The sequence below is a fragment of the Hippocampus zosterae genome, chromosome 11 (genome assembly GCF_025434085.1).
Source record: "Hippocampus zosterae strain Florida chromosome 11, ASM2543408v3, whole genome shotgun sequence".
Taxonomy (NCBI): Eukaryota; Metazoa; Chordata; class Actinopteri; order Syngnathiformes; family Syngnathidae; genus Hippocampus; species Hippocampus zosterae.
The window spans coordinates 3,164,107-3,170,106 of NC_067461.1; the positions used below are offsets into that span (position 1 = coordinate 3,164,107).

The 6,000-nt window shown below is 46.1% G+C and overlaps 1 protein-coding gene across 2 annotated transcripts in view; it reads left to right on the plus strand.

Moving 5' to 3' along the window:
• ccser2a (coiled-coil serine-rich protein 2a) overlaps window positions 1-5,036 on the plus strand; it is a 46,346-nt gene extending 41,310 nt beyond the window's left edge. The window contains exon 11 of one of the 2 annotated variants that reach the window (XR_007964725.1): window positions 4,584-5,036. The gene's annotated coding sequence lies outside the window, so the exon portion shown is untranslated. Of the gene's footprint in view, window positions 1-1,821; window positions 4,388-4,583 lie in introns of those variants that run through there. The other variant, XR_007964724.1, reaches the window with a different exon arrangement.
• The last annotated feature ends 964 nt before the right edge of the window (window positions 5,037-6,000 follow it).

The window sequence follows — 6,000 nt, forward strand, 5'->3', positions numbered from 1 at the left end:
TACAGTGTCGCTGAAGGGCCGCGGGAGGTGGAGCGTGGCGCCTTAAAAACAAGTTGTGCCGCAGAAAGTGAGTCATGGCGGCAAAGGTGGATTAGGTGTGAAAGACAAAGCTGTCTTGCAAAAAGAACTTGTGTGTGTGTGTGTGTGTGTGTGTGTGTGCCAAGTGCAAGACAGCAGCACTATAAAGCCACTAATGAGATCCAATACAAGGCCTGTTCCGCTTTACAAAGACATCCATCCATCCGTTTTGGATGTCCATTGTCCTCATCTGGGAGGCGAGTGAGCTGGAGTCGATCCAGCTGGTTGCCAGTCAAGCGCAGGGCAGTGGAAAGCATCTTTCAGCTTTAAAAAAAAAATAAAATAAAAATTGAAATATGATATCCCCTGTGATCTGTTTTAAGGTCTGTGTACTAGACATTCTGTCCAGCGGTTGAAGGCTGCAGTGCAGGGACTCATCAGCCTTTTTGAAACTGGGAGCTACTTCTTGGGTAAGAATTAACGTTGAATGGCGACCAACACATTGGCTCACATTACTTTTAATAATGTCAGTGTTAGACCCATTATTAGTCATTTTCATATTCTATTACACTGATCATATGATTTCAAACAATAATTAGGAAAAAATATATTTAATGGGCGGCCCGGTAGTCCAGTGGTTAGCACGTCGGCTTCACAGTGCAGAGGTACCGGGTTCGATTCCAGCTCCGGCCTCCCTGTGTGGAGTTTGCATGTTCTCCCCGGGCTTGCGTGGGTTTTCTCCGGGTGCTCCGGTTTCCTCCCACATTCCAAGAACATGCATGGCAGGCTGATTGGACGCTTTAAATTGTCCCTAGGTGTGAGTGTGAGTGCGAATGGTTGTTCGTTTCTGTGTGCCCTGCGATTGGCTGGCAGCCGATTCAGGGTGTCCCCCGCCTACTGCCCGAAGACAGCTGGGATAGGCTCCAGCACCCCCCGCGACCCTAATGAGGATCAAGCGGCTCGGAAGATGGATGGATGGATGAATATATTTAATGTTCATGGGCTGCGGCGGTCAACTGGTTAGCACATTCGCCTCACAGTGAAGAGGTGCAGCATTCGATTCTGCCTCCGGCCTTCCTCTGTAGAGTCTGCATGTTCTAGCTGTGCCTGCGTGGCTTTTCTTCGGGTAATCCTGTTTACTCCCACTTTCAAAAAATAGGAATGGCAGGTTAAAGGAACACTCAAAATTGTCCCTTGCTGTGAGTTTGAGCACGAATGGTCTACGTGTGCCTTGCGATTGGCTGGCGACCAGTTCAGGGTGTACCCCAAAGACATCTGCGATAGGCGCCAGCATGCCCGCGACCCTCGTGAGGAGAAGCGGATTAGAAAATGGATGGATATTGATGTTCAACGCTTGATTTCTGTAAACCTTTGCTGGCGTTTACATGTTTGATTGATCACTTCTAAAGCAATTCTAGACAATCACAATGTCCCATTCTTGACGAGCTATTTTTAGAACAATCCCGTGGGCACCTCGTTTGACACCCCTGCTCCAGTATGGAAAAAAAAAACCTGAACTCAAAAGACCCAGTTGTTGTACCAGCGTGCTGAATTGTCTAACTAGGATAACGAATGTTGTTGTTGTGACAACCAGGCTACAAAAGATCATTTGCAAATATCTTATTGCAAATGATCTTTTATATTTGCAAAAATATAATTTGCAAACGGGCTTCTTGAAGGTGTTTACCTCTCACTCTCTCTTCTAATCTGTCGACTCGAATCGAGCACTTTTTTTATTTTTTTTAATTGAACTTTGTTTATCTCCCCTTTTTTTCTTTCTTGCTACTGTCAAACGCTCCCTAGCGCGTCCCCGCATGGCGAGCAGCGGTGTGTTAAGAAGAGCCACTGACAGGGACTCTGCTCTCTTCACTGTCGGGGCCGCGTGACCGCTCGCCTCTGTACGCCTCTGGCACGGACCGCTCGACTGCGTCCCCTCCACATAGACACACACGCAAACACGTCCATGCGCCGTGATACAATGAGAACGGACGTGAAGGGGAACGCGCATACACGAACACGGACTCCCCCCGCAGACACATCGAGTGCAACCTCTGAGAGCCCAACGCAATCTGTTTGTCGCTTAATTGCAGGGCACATATTGACCACTAGAGGGAGACTGACAATAGATTTGTATTTATGATTATTTTATTTGTAGTCGACGCAAAGCTGTTCAAGTTGAGTCGACGTCAGCCGATCGATGATGTCTTTGTTAACTTTCCGTTGCTGTCGGCGCAAAACTGCTTGTTTTTCCTCCAAAGTAGCGCAAGCTCACTTTCCTTTGGCTCGCTCGTCCAGTCATATTCTGACAGCCTCCCGCCCACACAGCCTGACCTAACTTATAAAAAAAAAAAAAAAAGACTACAGGGTTGCTCATCGTTGCCATACTAGAATTTTAAAAACATCACAAGAGGGAGAGAAGACCTTGTAATTCTGTATTGTAGCGATCCGGCAATTGTGTTACCAGGATTGTTGTTCGAGGGACAGACAAACCGGGACGGAGAGCCAACTTAAAACATCAAAGTGGAAGCGCTTTGGATAGCGAAGGTCGGGTGAGGCCAGTGGGGCGAGGAGACGAGCGTGAGGTGGAATATGTTTGTTTGGACACGACGTGTTCCGGCGGGTGGGAGGGAGTGGGAGTGCCGCCCCCCCGCGGAACCCCGTCCTCACCCCTCTTGGCCGTGTCGCTCAACGCTCGCGAATGCCATCCCAGAAATCAATGCGGCGCGTTTGTGTGTGTCAAAGATGCGTCTGCCCGCACAGCGTGAAGGCAAACATGGCGCACGGCAAAAACGCCGAGCCGGCGCCGTCCTTCTCCCCACCGCGTGCCCACTCCTCCAGCCCTAATCTCCAAATCGATGCCCTCGCTCAGTAGAAAAGTACGGCCAATCAGTCCGGCTCCCGCCGAAAGCCCCACCGCCCGAAAAAAAAACAACTGCGGCACTGTGGATCAATTCTCACACAGGAGTTAAGTTAACTCTTGTTTTGGACTGTTTTATGTTACTTGTGTTAGCGTCTTTTGCACAAGGAGGAAAGGCACCAGAGGAAGTTCGTGTCATGTTATGTAACCCTGCAATTGAAGCATATTTGCACTTTTCAAGCTTTCCTTTGACCTCAAATTGGCTGCGGAAAAGTCACTGCGGTGTGCGGACTGCGCACGCCTCATTTGATTTCACGGCCAAGAAATGTCAGTTGCACCCGCCAATGCTGACAGATTTGTGATTCAGGTGACTCCAGTGATATAGTGCTGCCTCCATGAGTGAAAATACAAATAATGCTTTTTACTTTGTCTTTATGGGGGCTTGTGATAGACCAGGGGTGTCCAAACTTTTTGCCAAGGGGGCCAGATTTTATGTGGTAAAATGTCGGGGGGCCGACCTTGGCTGACATTCTTTACATTGAACAACAATATTGTTCAACAAATTTTAGTAAGCCAGTCTGTTTCACATTTCCATTTTTATTTTAATTTCAACAATCTTAAGAATTTCTTTTGGTTCATTTGAAACGGGAATTTGAAATATGACATATCAGTCAATATACACACGGAGTGATGTCTTGTTAACTCGTGAGTGATGCCCTCTAGTGTCTAAATGCTATTACTCATTTAGTGAATGCTATTACTCATTTAGCCACTAGAGGGAAGCAGTACTCTATGAAACATCACTCACCAGTCTACGAGACCTCAGTCAATGCAACACGTGTTCCATTGCGCCCAACCTGCGGGCCAGACGGCACTGATTTTATGACAGGGGCCGAGGGCCGGATGAAATTCGACCGCGGGCCGGATTTGGCCCCCGGGCCGGACTTTGGACATGTTAACATTTTTGATGAACAAATTTGATTTGTTTCTTTTACCTTGGTGATGTTATAGTTCTTTTCTCATCTCATCAAAATCGAAGACGCGTCAAAAGGTGCCAAAAAGTCACTTGTGTGCCCATTTTGAAGTGAAACGGAAAGCTTGAAATGTTCCCTGCATATTGGTGTGTTCAATTCGCACATCTGCTCGTTTTCATCAAAAGCCGCGATAATCGGCCAACAAACGCAAACACAGGCCATACCTTAGCCGAGAGCATTAGTTGACTTGACTTGCATGCGGCCGCTGGCTGTGCAATATCGCGAGAAATTGACTAACCCCGTGCACTTTAAACAATATTTGAAATGTTAATTAGAAGGTCTCGCTGCCCTAGTCATATGCTGCCCACCAATGAGAAGGTCATGCGTGTGTGTGTGTGGGTGTGTGTGTGTGGGTCATATTGCGGAAAGAGGACTGTGTTAGACTCTTCGGTGCTTCCACACACACATTGACTGTAAACGTTACATAGGAACTCTGCTGGTTCTACCACTGTGGAAATAAACTATGATTTGGAAACATCTAGTACGTTCTCTTGTTCATTTGGAAATGGACTTGCTTGTCTACAAATATTCAAGTCTACGAAGTGCCATCAAGTGTGAAATGAAGCAACCTGAGTCAATCTGCCTATTTGATGAAATCCATTTTGAATTTTGACAAACTGATGTAGCATTAGGATCCATTGACATATTACTAAAGTTTCTTCGCCCATGATTAGGGAAGCTAGGCGGGTGAAGATCCAGAGCCACTTTCAAGCTGCACTCCAAAGAAACGTGTCCAAGGCAAATGGTAAGCAGAGCTGCAATGTTTCGCACAGTCGACTGTTCTTTGCTTATTTATTTATTTATTTTGAATTCACCCGCAGCCAATCAAGGACCCGATATGGTTGCCCTACATGATAAAGTCAAATGATCGATGAGGCTTGTGTGATATTGCCCGCCGAGAGATTATCATCAGGTGTGCCACAGGAAATTACCCGGTTTCACTTAATTGATCTGAAAATGATTTGCGACAAATAATGTATCTTAGTTCATTTATCTATGCTGGCGATGCATAACGATAGGCAGAACGATTAAAAGCATGAATCATTTGTGAACCCAAATTCTAAATTGTCATGTTAACACGGAAAAAAAAAGTTTGGTTTTCACCCGCCCATTAAGAGAAATCCGTAGATATATTAAAAAAAAACTATTTCAATACTACCTATGCATGTTTTTGTCCCATTCATGGCACTTAGTTTTTCCAGGACTTTACAATAATACAAACACATTCCGAAAATACATGTTGAGCGATAGAGCGAATGATGAGAGAAAAATAAAATACAATATAACTGTTTACTTATCAACAATCACGCAGAAAAATATACAAAATCAAATTCTGTAGGCATAAAAAACAGGATGTGAGAGGATTGAGTTTTTCAATCACATCTATAACTATAGTCTGAACAAAATGGAGTCTAAATTTCTAATGCTTTCGCTTCTTGTGCTGTGTGCTGCCAACTATTGGACAAAAGTGGAATTACGCTAAAAATGTCAGAAAATGATGTTATAAATAGGAAAAAAAAAACATCTGCCAAAATAGCTGGCCCACCAACCCATGATGGAGGCGGGGTTTACTATAAAGTCATTCGCTAAAAACCTTTTGAGACCAGTTTTGCTCATCGGTGGCCTTTAAATGCCCAGTTGGCAATTTTTTGCAGGTAAACAGGGTCTCGACGGTACAAAGTTGTGCCTTGATCTCCACTTTGGAGTCTTTTGTTTTTGTGCGGGCTCCAGCTGCGACTGAGATTCATGTCCTCGGGCGAGGGAGTATATTAGTAACAGAGCGGCTGCCGGTGAGGCCCTGGCAGGTACCTCCATCACCTCGGACTTGTCTCCCCTCCCACGCATTGATCAAATCCCCGCGTGTGGTTAAGTGCACTGCGGAAACCGATCTGTTTCCAGAGCCTCCCGACAACTGGTCCTGTCGCGCGGGCTTTTTCTTCCATTTGGAAGCTCGGAAACACTTCACACACCGGAGACTTTGCCGTTTAGTGCGCGGTCGTCGACACGCTCGCACGCATGCACGCTACGCTGCTTGCGGATGTCGACGCGTAATCCCGACGCAGCTGTGCGGAACGTGACTCCGGCTGACAT